Genomic DNA, 14,300 nt, shown 5'->3' with positions numbered 1-14,300 from the left:
TACCAGGTCATTGCCTGTGGCCAGGACCAGGTCCAACAGGTAGTTTTACTGCTTCCTTTCTTTGACTGGCACTTGCAGTGTGGGAGAGGGTGGTTGGAGAATCTCAATAAAGAGATAACAGAGCAAAACAAAATGCTTGGACAGAGAGGCTCCATGTAGCAGAGCCCCCTACCTTCCCTTGTGGGCCTTGAATCCTATTCCTAGACCAGGAATCACTATATGTACAGTGACTCATACACTTTAGAGTAAACCTTGCACAAGTTAGGGAAAAGCTGATGCACATCTGATTCAGTTAGTCTATAAGGTGTATCTCTACCCTGCCTTTTTTACAACTATTCTTCTGATTTACATAAGCAGAATGTGGACAAACCTAGCAGCAGGAACAAACACAGTATATGGAACTAGGGGTAAGCAATATTATAATTCATATAAATATGAATGGCTTTTCCCTCACCTTCCATAGAGGACAGTAAATTCTGATCCTATAAGCCTTCTAATTCTGGGATGGTATTAGCAAATGATATGTCCAGTTCTATACAAAATATATGTGGATTGATTTTAGCTCAGGTAAGTACGGACAATAAGAAACCCCCCACAGACTTTGGTCAACTCCTCATTTCCCTTTTTATTATGGCTGATCAGTTTGTATCATGGCAAATCAATTAGTGCAGAGAAGACAAAACATATTTTAATGGAGCGATTCATGAGCTCAAATTTAGGAACTCAGCTGAATTTGGGATGAGAGCACAGTAAAATTGATGATAAAATTTTGCAAAACAAAGAAATTGCTAGGAACATAGCTGAAACAGTAAAAGCAAATTTCCTGCCTGCTTTGTTTGCAGCTGAAACTTCATCTCATGACATGATGTATCTTCCCATCTCACTCACCCCCTCCAGGTCCGAACTTGGAGTACTGGCCACTCAGAGATTCATGAACTAACACAATGAAATGCTCACAACCTTGCTGTCTTCAGAACAGCAGTAACAAAGAACACTGGTGTCCTAACTGGTCCCCTACAAAAGATGGTAAGAGGGGGATCCATGGGAGCAAGAAGAAAGCCTGGAGTAAATGGACATGCTGGTGGGGCCCAAGCCAGGCACTCGCCATTGTGCACCACAGGGAGAGTATTTAAATCCGTCCCTCCAGTGCAAACACCCTCCCCTCATGACGGGTTTAAAAGGAAGCAGCACAGAGCCCATCTCTGTTAAAGTAGTAGACTGGACAATCCTTTAATGAATGCTACAGGGAATCCTTGAAGATACAACATTCACAAAGCCAGAGCTGAAAGTTTAAATATTTGGTGGTTCTGGGGTTCCTGCAAGGACAAATGGCACTTAGTAAACTTTGGTAAGGATACAGCATTACTCTATAAGAATTCTTGCCATCATCGGGGCAGTGACCACTGCCAGCTTGAAATCAGGATAGAGCAAGAGGCAATTCTGAAAGAAAAACCAGGCAGTGGTTGCTGCTGGTAATTGTTGGTATGGTAAGTCACTTGGAGGAACGGGGAATTTGAAGAACTGGTGCAGGAGATCATCAGGGAGCTCCCTTATTCACAGCTAGGCCTCCAGATTCTTAGTTCAGGTTTTTCTAGTGATGTAGCTGTAAGTTTGAGGCCATTTTTCTTTCCAGTGAAGGAAGTTCCCCCAGAAAAGGAAATTGCAGTGTCCAAGCATAAGTTGTTGAGGTTTTCCTGGTAAAGTAGGATCCCACTCATTCAGGGTTGGATTGCTTACATCCACAACACAGTTTGGGATAGTAGCCCACAGACTATACCAGAAGTCATGTAAATTGTGAGGGTCAGTAATGATCTACCAGATACCATATTTGATACCTGTGATGTACTAAGAGGGCACGTGGTACACCTCCCCAAGTGATAAATGGAAATTTGGGGGGTCAAAAGTAGGGAATCATCTGTGGACCAATTAGACTAGGGAGAGGCATCCAGCCTAATTGCTGATGCCAGTGGTGGTGGATATCTAGGGTGAGAATTCAGTCTAGGCAGAGAAGTCCTCTCCTAAAGAAGTTGGGAATGGGGTGGGACTCCTAATACCTTTTTTTTAAGTATGGAAAAAATCCACCTGCCCCAGCCTCTCCTCCCTCATAGGATCGTGGAATTAGGAAAGTAGGGCTTCAAGGGACCTCACAAGGTCATCTAGTCCATTTCCCTGCTCAAGGCAGGATCATCCCATCTCCCAGCCAAGTGTCCATACAACCTGCTTTTGAAAAATCCCAAGCATGGAGATTCCACAGTTTCTTTAGGTAGCCTGCTCCAGGGGTTGACCACTCTCATAGTCAGATGATGGAAGCTGATGGACCTGACAGAAGTCTTGTATCTAGTGAAAGAAGCTATTAAAGAAGGGACGGGGACTTGTCCTATGCTGTATGTTAAGCATTATGTTGCATGGAATGGCCTAATTCAGTCAGTAAGATGGCTGAAACAAAGATGAGTCAAGTTAAAATTGCAATCTTATTAAACACAATATCCTTTGTATCGCTCTTGTTTCATCCTGTGTGTTCAAGACAATAGGTATCTCTCTTCCAAAACACACATTGTGCAGTCACAAAAGGTGAATCATCTGAATACATTATTGTCCAAATTTCTCCTTTTTTCACTGGCTGGTAAATGTTTGAGCTGGGCTGTATGTCAGGGAACCATCAAAATGGAACAGAAAGAATAAAAAGGAAATCAATTGCCAATTGGCTCAAATTTTTTCCTCTGCCAAATGAAATGTTGGGATAAGGCAGAACTGTTCCTTTCAATAGCTCACTGTTAGTGTATAGACCAGGGGTCAGCAATGTTTTTGGACAAGAGAGCCAAAAAACCCTGCAACTTCGACTTGTAAGACGTTGACATGCCAGAGGCAGATGGTGGGGGAGCCATGAGGGGTCTGATCTTTGTTGTGGCAGTGCAGCCCTGGCCCCTTCCATATTACTGGCCCTGAGGCGCGTGTGTACTCGCTGCTGGCAAGGAGCTGGGGGGGGGTGCTCCACAGACCCCAGTGCAGCTGCTTACAGTCTCCCTGCTGCCTGCTGTGAGCAGCTGAGGTTCTGTGGCCGGTGGCAGGGGCCTGCCCAGAGCCCAGGCTGGCTGTGGCATGCTGAGCAAAATGATTTTGCGTGCCATGTTCTGGCTCGCTTCCTGGGGGCCTGCTAACCCTGTACAGAGCCATGGCTGTGAATAACTTCATAGTTTTCTTCCTGGACACTCTTGTGGATTTTAGATAGGATGCTTGCTCTATTATTGTTGTGGGTTTTTGATGGTCTTATTGGATTCTTACCTACTTTTGTTTTAAAAATATTGCTGCCTGCACAATCAATGGGTTAACTGTGCTGTGGAAGGTCTCAGTATTTTTCCGTGGCTTTTTCTAAGCAACATTTTCCTGTTATTTTTTTCTATAAACAGTACATTTTTGCTTTCCCCCGGCCCTCCACTCCTCTCTTTTGGCAAGTCCTGATGTGTGAATTGTGATGCTCATCACTCTGTAACTGAAATTCCCTGGACTACGGTCCATGAAAACAGCATTAGACTTTTAACAGTGAAAAACATGAGCCTGTTGTTGAGGCTGAAACAACAAGGAATTCACACTTTGTATTTTGGTTGTTTGCTTGTTCTGTGTCTGTAGTGCAAATTCAATTTGCTTCTGGTTGCAAGCCACTTAAAAAAAATTATGATAAATGTTACACAAGAGCTCAGTCTGACTCCTACTGAAGTCCAAGGCAAATGGAGAAGGATCTGGATCTATATATGTAGAGGCCAAGAAATTCCACTGACAGTCTGATCTATGCCAGTCTTCTTCCTTTTTTAATAATCCTGCACAAAAATTACATTTGATACTTTCTCAGTAATCTATTTTTATTTGACTGGACATTAAGGTCTAGATAAATAAGAGTACCTGCAGCAGCCAAATTGATATCTGATCCACAGTATAATTTTTTAAAACATATTCCATATGAGCCTAATCCTGGAGCGCACTGAAGTTCTTATGAACTTGACAAGTCATTATTTTCCAGAAGGTTTTCAATGCCCCACTGAACTAGGCTTTATATCAGTAAAGAACGCCTTAAAATCAAAAAGTCTACCTTCAGATGCATTAATAGAAGTGATATATGTAGCACTGTAACAGGTGACCCCAACACTGTTAACTCCAGACAGAGGCCTCTGGGCTTGGGCAGGCAGTTTATACCTGCCTGCTGTAGGAAGAGGAGCTATGGAGAGAGCTGGCTGCCAAAGAATAAGGGAGGTACCTTGGAAGCTGGGGAAGCAAGCCATCTCCTTAGGGTGGGAATGCCGCAGCTGTTAGACACCCAAGGTGGATTTACGTCTGAGTTGTAACTGCATGACTCATGTTTCATGTTTGTTCCAGCTGGAGGACCAGGCTGTGGCTATGGGGGCAGCTTGGAGGCCATGTAGCAGGGTGCCTGGGACACTATGTTTTGAGAATTGCAGTGCCAAGGACATGAGTGGCTGACACTGGATTGTTGAGGTCTGAGATGGTGGGGCAGGGCTGAAGGCTTCAGCTTGAGAAAAAGGGCCAAAGATGGATGGCTGAACCCCAAACAAAGGATTAAAGCTTGCAGGGATGAGTTTATTGCCTGGGCCTAGAGGCCCCATGGAATTGTAATGGAGTGGCATCTGTGTGGCTTGGGTATGGCTAAGAGTATGGCAAGAAGCCCTTAAGGCACAGTTAGGGGTCCATGTTTAGGTTCTCTAGGGCCACAAGTGGTAGATAAGGCAGAAAAGCCCTGAAGGCTATGGGTAAACTCTGAGTGCTTGGTGAAGAAGGGTGATACCAAGGGAATCAATCTGGCCTCTACAGGCAGCATCCCAAGAGCACCTTTGTTAATACCAAAGGCGTAGTGGGAGGCTAGGGAGGCCAGGGAGCAAGGCCACTAGAGAGCACCAAGGCTGGTCTCAGCAGTCAGGTCGTGTCACAGGTAGCTTCAGATCATATTATGAATTTTTGGCCTATTCGTCTCTAGGTTATGTTGGCATTGGTGTCCGGCCATTACTAGTATGTATGATGGCTCCCGGGTGGCTCATATGAAATGATGAGCTGTCTTAGTTGAATTCTTATGCCAGGCCAACAGCACTGACTCTCCCCTACAAATACCAAGAACTGGCACATTAGTCAGCAGCTTTGACTGGGAAACCAGAAGCAGGGCATGGCATGTGTAGTCATCTCTAGTCAACTGAGGTGAAAATACTGAGAATACCGGAAGAGAGAGAGACGGTTCTTATTAAATATCCATCTCTAGGTGGAATGGATGCATCTTGAAAAAGCATCAAGGCTTAAAGATACTGAGCTGAATCAAACCACTATACTTTTTCAGGCTTTTCTCATCACTAATCTTTCCACATATATCTAGGTACATTTTTAAATGAAAAAAAGCAGCATAGACAGATGTTTAATATTTGTTGCATGTCACTGCTATTGTTTAACATGTATTTAACTGTACAAGACTGAAATATCAAAAGAGTTGGTTCCATAGAGTTTCTCACACTTCATGACCAAACAGAAACAGTAATATGTATTTTGAAACTAAAAGAATTAAGAATATCTCAGTTTTTTTCACTAGATAATACTATATTTTATTAATTTTATCTTGATTTTGCTGTTACTCAAGTTATTCCAGTTTGATACTTCACTCATCTAGCTGAAATGAGGCAAGAGGATCCATTTATCAGTGACACTAGGAAGACAGTAAGACAGTGGCCTAACCTGACTCAAGATATGTGTTTTTGCTATATATTCCTGGATCTAGGGTCCTCCCAATATTTAAAACAAGCAATATTTCATTAGAATGGTTTACAGTCCCTAAAGTTCTTCCAGGAAGTTTTTACCTTACGAGACAAAGCAATCACCGTTTTCTTTCTCTGTCTGATGTATTAGATATGGCTTTCCTCAATTTCAGGAATAAATGTCCTCTTACTGTGTTTTTCTTCTTCAACAGATTTGCTATGAGTAAGTTCAGGGTCAATTATATTAGATACTGCGGAAACAGTTGGACACAGTTCTTGTCTGGAAAAGTTCTTATCTGGAAACCAAAGACTGTTCTACTCACACTTGTGTATGTTAGAGCAATGTTTCTCAACCTTTTAAGTAGCAAATACCCCCTAACTTCTGAAAATTGTAATAAGCACCCCAACACTCAATTTTCCAGGGGATTTTATATTTACAGGCTAATGTGTGCCCTATGTTGGAAGGGCTGTGTATATAAGGCCGTGATATGACAGATATCTGATCTGGTATGGGTAGCGTTGCCACCTTTTACATCAGGGGTACACAATTTAAGTATGTACCTGGGCTAGAGGTGTTGTTGGCCAAGCTAGGAGAGCTGAACCCAGTGCCGTGCAAAGTGCAGCACGCCAAATTATTACTGGGGACATTTTTTGCCACCGTTTTGCGAGGAGGAAGGGGAGAGAGAGAGGGGAAAAGGGGGTGAGAGAGAGTGTTGGGGTACCTGTGTACCCCCTGCTTGTGTCTCGTGTACCCCCACAGGTTGAGAAACTATGTATTAGAGCAAAGGTATAACAGAGCATCAGCAGTATACAGGGAAGTGCTGGCTGCTGCACTTCCAGCAGCAGTAGCTATTTTTGCCCTTTTCCATAAAGGTGGTGCCTGGGTCTGCTGCTCCAGTCATCCCTGCCTCCATTATGCTACTGTATTAAACAATACCAGCCTTAGGGGAGGGCAAACTGGGCAACTGCCCAGGTCACTTTAGGGGCCCAAGTATTTTGGGAGTGAAGATTTGCAAAGAAGTGATTCTGGTTGCATCTTAAACCTTGATTATCTATCTAATTCACCCAAAGGATATTAAAAAAATCCACAATACAACTATGGTGGGTTAATATTTACCTGAGTACATACCTCTAAGGGGCCCCAAATGACTCTCTTGCTTGGGCCCCAACAACCACTGATATTAAAGTTACTCACGTGCAAGCTAGGACAAAAACAAAATAAAACAAAACCCTCTTTCTCTGAATTCCTTTTTACTGTATCAGTGCTTACTTTCTTGTACCTTCTTTTATGGGTTTTTTTGAGGTGGACATTGTGTGACTTATTCACTGCTCTTTTCTTTCTGCCTTTTCCATGTTTCTTTCAGTGGTAGCCATAGTTCCTTGTAGAACTGCTGAGCACCACTGGTATCTGAACAATAATCTGTGTACCACAAAGGACATGTTACAAGCCTTTAAAGATTTACATTTAACAAATACACATGCATGTGCATGAAAATTGCAAGCAATGAGACGTGCATACTGACCACTTGCATCTAAATACAGTCTTAAGTATGCACTGCAACATTAGTTAATGGTTATATATCTTTGAAGCGGAACATCTTCCTGCTGGAAAGAAGCTTAGTTTACTAAACGTATAAATTATATACATCTGCTACTGAACCTTCCCCTAAGAAATCCATGTACTGGACTGTTTTATATAGCAGAGCTCAAACTGTTGTGCCTGAGAGAATCCTCCTTGTCTCTATCTGCAGCCAGACTCCTTGAGTCCTTTCCATACGGCTGGAATTAACCACAGAAAGAAAAGCTGAATTCAAATGTAAACCTTTGTCTAGGCAGAGCAAAACCTCAGTACAAAGGAATGTTTTGGATTCATTGGGGTGAGCCACCCACTTCCTGCCTGAGTCCCCAGTGTCAGGTAGGGGAAGATCCAGAGGGGAATGCGGTGACAGGGTCACACCCCCACTTTGGCTGTGTGCTGCATGTGCAGTAAGCTTGCAGAGCTCACCAGATAGCCAGCACAGGGTCTGTCCAGAGGCCCTGCTTGTACACAGCTCTGCAGCCCAGGGATTGAGTGCTGCTGTTGTTTGCCTTTCCTTTTCTCCCCACCCTGAATTGAGCAGCAAGCTCGTGACCTGTCCCTCTGACAGTACTTGGAGAGAGAAGAGTTCCCACACTACAGTGGTGTTCCCCTCCTCCTCCGTGAGGGGCGGTTGGCAGCCCTTCAGGCAACCAGGACTCAGACCACAATCTCTCATTGTCCCTTCCTGTGGCAATCTAAAACTCATTTGGAAGGAGTGGCTCTTTGATGCTGTGGCCCTCTACACATACAGAATTGGGGCTCTGTGTCTCATCGATGTCAATGCTTTCACCTTTGTGTTCAAGGCTGCTGGTGAGAGAAGGCAGGTTGAAGTGCTGGTGGTATGCAGACAGCACAAAGCATAAACAGCGGCATATCCCTACTCTCTTAATGCTACAATGAACTCTTAATGCTAAGATGAAATCATCCCTTGAGTGAAGTGGGCTTTTTAAAGCTGAAGCCAGGCACATCTGGGGTGCCTGTTGGAAGAGGGCAGCATGTGCAGTAATTTGCTCTTTCTATACACTCCTCCACCTCTGAAGACATTTGCTCTCCTATCCTTACTTTGAACTACAGCTCCCTACTCCTTTGAGACCCCTTAGTGCTATTCCATGCCTATATAGCTTCGGTGTCAATATGTATCTACTTCCATCTGTGACCAGTTAGAAGATGATTCTTCATATCATAACCTGGCCCCAATGATGTGCACATTTACCATTTCTGCTGTTACTTTTTGTTCATGGATTAGGGCAGTAGTTTTCCTTAAAATGAAATGATGTAATTATGTGTATTTGTTGTTGCAAGATTCCTGTGTTCAGTTCCCATTGCTGACTGTGATATCTGTATGTACATTGCCAAGTGTGTATCTCTGAAGCACTAGTAATCTGTTTTTTTAAGTGTAGGAGAAAAAGGGAGGATGGTATACGAAATGTTTGAAGTGAGCAAACAGATGGAAACTCCTACATTAATTTTGCTGGGTGAGCTACTCCCTCTGATACTACTGTTCCAGACTGCTTTATTAATAACGGCAGGAAACATTATCATACATGAGCACAGATCAAATATCTCCTCCTCTTATAGGTATGCTGGTGAGAATTGATTTGTATAGGTCACTTGCGATTTTATTTGATATATTCATCCATGTTTAGAGTACCTCATGAGTGCCATTTACATACAGTGTGTTACAGGCAATTTTATGGCATTTCTTCCGATTCAGCAAAGTCATACACTGAGCACTGTTCAGGACATCCTCGGTCAACCTAGTTCAGTAACTCTATTGGATTATTAAATGGGATGTATATAGACTCCATCTTTTCCAGCTGGAAAAACTAGGTCCTTTTCAAATGGCTTTCAGATCCTTTACATTTGTTTCTCTACACTAAGTGTATATGGGAGAAGCCTAGGAGGTCAAGAGAAAATAAGCAAAAGTCAGAGAGGCTTGTCAAATAAACGGCACCATCTGGCAAATGACTTCCTCCCTTCTTCATAGGAAGAACAGTGAATGTGAAATGTTTTTCTTGGCGTGATTATAGGATTAATGTCCATCAGTATGGGAATAAGGTTCGCACAGGTTTATAATATTCCTGTTACTCGTCTAACAAACTGCAAAGCTAGATGTTACACTGAGAAGCTATAGGCAGCATAGAACAACAAAGAAAGATGTTTTATGTTAAGTTGTTACAAAATTAATAGGCTTTATCCCCTAAAGACTTCATAATTTTAAAGACATTTACAATATTTTTACTGAATTACGTTAAATTAAATTTAATTAATTTAAATTAAACACAAAAGTCCCAAACGTGGGGACTAGGTAAGTGAGAACTAGGCACTTAAATACATGTGATCGTATGGGCCAAAGATTCTGAACAGTTAGATTCATCCTGCAGATACTGCAGAACTTGCCTACGGCAATGGGACCCCAATAGGGGAAACAGAGTTAGTGGTAGCAAAAATCAGTGGCACTAGATGAAATTAATGGATGGATGGACCTACTGGGTCAGTGAACTCCTGCCATGGTTTCTGCCTTACGGAGGGAAGCTGCAATTTAAAGATACCCTTCTCTCTACAATCCCCAGGGATGGGTGACTGTAAACTTTGCTTATTTCCCTGAGGAGTGAACCCTCTATGAAGTCCCCTTCCCCCTTTTGAGCAAAGGAAGGATAACATTTGCATTATTTCCAGCAGCATGTATATAAAATGTCCGTTATCTCTACCAATATAGATTAAAAAAATCCATAAACAGTCCGTTCCTTGATCAGGAACTAGAGTGCTCACAGGAGTGATCACTCATACAAATATGATACTGAATAAATTGTAGGCATTTACAAATGTTATTTGCTGCTAATGAAGTATCCTCTGGTCTTTTGCACTGCTTTGTCTTTGTTCAATTCTAAATGACATATTTGAAACAACAGAAATGGTCCCCTCTGAACCTGGGACTGTTTGGGCCCAATGGAAACTAACTGAACAAAATCTGTGGGAGTAGCAGACTGCTGGCCCTAAATCTGTGCTTGTAGTTCAGTCTCAGCTGTTGCTCGAAAATCCTTTTTTTTAAAAATGGTTTTTCAAGAATGAACTGAACTTAATTGTTGTCTTCATACTTGCTGGCATACTTGCTTCATACTTGTTGTCTTAATTGTTGATGACTTCATACTTGCTGGCAATGTGGAAAGGATATGGGGGAGTATCAAGGCCAAATATCAGTCAGGAGTCAAGGTCCAGACTCATTATCACAAGTTTAGTGGGTTAAAGCTGTAGGACTGAGAGAGACTGAGGTGGCCTAGTGTGGCTAGTAGGGGTGTCCGAAGTGGGCCCAATTTGGATTTGGATTTGGCTCAAATCAGGGATAGTGATTAAATTTGCTGATTTGGATCACTGTCCCTGATTCGGTTTGGTTGAATCCAGATTTGAAGATTTGATGCTGATTCAGAGAATCAGCGATTTGAACACAGGCACAGCTTTAAAAGTTTTTTCTTTCTAGCTTGAGGTACCAGGCACGGCTTGTGATCACTGTGATGCTGGGGCAGATGCAGTGTCCCACAGGAGTGCGGGGGGGCCCTCCATGTGCTTGCTGGTGAACCCAGTATCCAGCAGATCCAAAACCCATTTCTGGGTCTGCTAGACAGTACCCAGGGGCCCCCCACTGTGCTCCCTGGCTTGGCAATCAGTCGCGGTGGGACTCTGGGTGCTCCCCCCATACCCAGGAAGCACCACTCGCTGAGCTGGGGGTGCATGGCATTCCCTGGAGACCCAGAAGTGGACCGGAAGTGCTTCTGGTCCACTTCTGGGTCTGTTCCCCAGTGTGCCGGGGAGCCCCCCGTGCTTCGGTGGGACACTTCATGCACCCCAGCATCACAGCACTCACAAGCAGCCTGTTGCCTAGAGGTATGTGGAAAAAACATTTAAAGCTGTGTCTATGTCCAAATCGTTGAATCTTTCCGAATCTCTCTGAATTGATTTGGAGGGTTCCGATTTGATTTGAGAGATTAAAGGGTCCTCTGAGTTGATTCAGATTCAGAGATTTGGCCACCAATACTGAAATGTGCTCGTGGCCTTGCAGAGAAAACCAAAAAAAACCAACCAAAAAACAAAACCCTCAGGAGAGCTTGCTTTTGTTGGAAACTCAAGGTGAACCATACAGTTGCTTTGATAGCAGGCGACAGATGTATTTAACAATCATCTTTGATTAATGTCCTCCTCGCCAACAAATGACTTCCGTATAGGTTTCATCCAACACATGTCAGCAAGTGTAAGAGCCAATTTCTTGGCCTTTGTAACTTGGGCCAGGGGAAGGTCTTGGGAGCAGAGAACTATAATAGACTATGAAAGTCTGGGAACAATTATTTCTAGCTGATGAGCACAGCACAGAGAGCAGGAAGCAAGCTTATTTATGGAACAGAATGCCTACTAAGAAACCTACAGTAGTTTTATTTCTATTTTGACTCCACAAAAAGATAGGTAAAAAACAGTGAAGGAAAACAAATATTCTTTTTTAAAAACAAAGTCACTGTCATAATCAGCTGAAAGTGGGGAAAAACCCTAAATATCTAAAGGTGTTTCAGCAGTTATTTCTTTAAAATGCAGCAGATTCCTTATTCTAAGGATGATACTGCTATAGTAAGCATAGGCAGCTGATTATTACTGACATGAAAGGGAACATTATAGCTGTTTTTTTTAAAGGCTGGCATTAATCAAGCATGTACATGTGGGCACAGTTTGGGGCAGTGCAGCGCTATGTCATGCCTTGGGCAACTTGGGGGGCAAATTCAGCATCAAGGAATATTTGGCTTCTCTTCTGTGCATACCACAAGTATGCCAACTGGTTCACCACTTCAGGGATGCATAATGCACTCCCACTTCTCTGAATAATCCAGAGATGCTGAGTGAGACCAAGTATAACCTGGCATGCAGGGGAATTCTCCTCTGCTAGGGTCTCAGTTTTCCCCTTTTGGTTCAACTGTATCCTGAGAGCACAGCAAAGAAACAGTCCTTGCAGCCCCTTGAGCACAGGGACTACAGTTGTAGGTGACCCTAATTCAAACCTTGCTAAGTAAGGAAGGTTCTTTGTGTCCTTCAGCCCTTACACCCATATTAGGGCTACTGCCACCCACTTCTATGAGTTTTGTCAGTTGTAGTTACATATATTGTATTCAGACTGCCAGTGAAACTGAGGTCTAGACCTCTTATTTTTTTTTAAATCAAAATGAGTAAAGATGAATCATCCTCCTATTACTTGTATGTACTGTAATTTATTGTTCCAGATACTTGGGTCCTGCATCTCACTTTTTGGATAAGTATAGATGTCTATGTAAAAGTGGAGAATCCAGTTCTTTATGGTTGTTGGTTTTAGTGGCCTTTCCTTGTATGGAGTCTCTACTGACTATACTGCTCCATGTAAGGGGTGCAGAACTGGACCCTTGATGTTTTCCTTAAGGACTTAGGACCAAATTTTGTGCAGAGAAGAAGCAGAGAAGGGCACAGGCAACTCCCTCACTAGCTCCCCTGCCCACAAGCCAAGCACTATTGCAATTCTTGAATGTGAATGAAAATCTGGGGAAGGTTGGTGGCCACTGCGGCATTAGTCTTATCAAAGTGAGGCTGTGGTTAGGTCATGACCTCACTTCCTTTCATAATGGCACCAGGACAGTCTCCTGCTATGTCAGTGGTTGCCATACCATGCAAAAGGACAGTTCAGTAACCTCTGGCCCTCTGTGCTTCTTCCCTGTATGCCAGGTTATGTTGTGTTTTGTACAGCACCTTTAAAAGCCAGAATCATGTATGTGACAGAGTACATGATGGGACTTATCATGTATACCATATTTGCCCAATTCCAAGATGACTTCATTTTAATATGACTCCCCAATAACTAGTTTCTGTGTGTCCCCCATCCTCCCCCAGCCTGTCCCCACCTTTGTCCCCCATGTCATTTGCCTCCCTTGGTGACTGCACCTCCAGCTACTTGCCACTCTAGTGCCTGGTCCCTCCAATATTTTTACTACTTCCTTTCCCATTTCTGCTTACACTATGCAGGGTTCCAGCTCCCTCTGGCCTGGGGCACAGAGTGCACAGTGGCTTTAGCTCCAGCCCTGGCCCGGCAGCAGTAGCCATGGAAGCTCTAGCCCTGGCCTCTGCCTTGCATCAGAGTGAGACCTGGAGCTGCAGCAGCTCTTCTGCTGCTGCATCAACCCCGTGTCCTTTTCCCACCCCTGCAGCACTGTGCAATATTTTCTGCACTCCTCTGCCTGCACCATGTGGTTTCCCCTGGGTCAGAGCCAGAGTCAGGGCTGGAGCTGGAGCTGCAGCAGCTGCCTAACTCTGCCTGATACTCAAATACAAGATGAGGTTTCTTCCCACCCCTGCTGAATGGAGGGAAAAAATGTCATCTCAGATTGGAGTAAATATGGTATATAATAAATTAAATGCAGGAAAGCTAGGTAAAAGATCTTCATGCCATGTCATTTGGACCTGTGATGAAATGCATTAACTATTAGGGGTGACATTTTGGTCAGGTTTGAAATTAATATCATCCTGAATACATTCTGTCTGCATCTATCTTCTTTTTGTTAAATCATATTATATGCATTTGTGAGGTACCAGGGCTACTGAGGCCAGACCTTTCTTAAAAGTAGCATTATTTAAATAAAATAATTTCTATTAAAACATTGAGAAGCTTCTATGACACTCTTATCTCAAGTACCAGAAGCTGATTTTGGCTGCCGCTTTACATCTTTCTTGTTTATTTCTCTTTCTCCATATGTACACTCCCTCATCCCATTATCTGACTGTCTACCACAGATAGTAACAAATACAAGCTTTCTTTAGCCCAGACAGGCCCAGTAACAGGGACAAGAGGCGACACATAGGTGGTACACAGGGGTGCACGTGTACCCCCAGAGAGTGCCGGTACATCCCCTGTCCAGCTATCCTCACCGCTTAGGCCAGTGGTCTCCAAAGTGGGGTGCATGCACCCCAGGGGGTGC

This window comes from Crocodylus porosus, unplaced genomic scaffold, assembly GCF_001723895.1.
Source record: "Crocodylus porosus isolate Cpor-Errol unplaced genomic scaffold, CroPor_comp1, whole genome shotgun sequence".
NCBI classification, from domain to species: Eukaryota; Metazoa; Chordata; order Crocodylia; family Crocodylidae; genus Crocodylus; species Crocodylus porosus.
Note: the sequence above shows the minus strand (reverse complement) of the source record.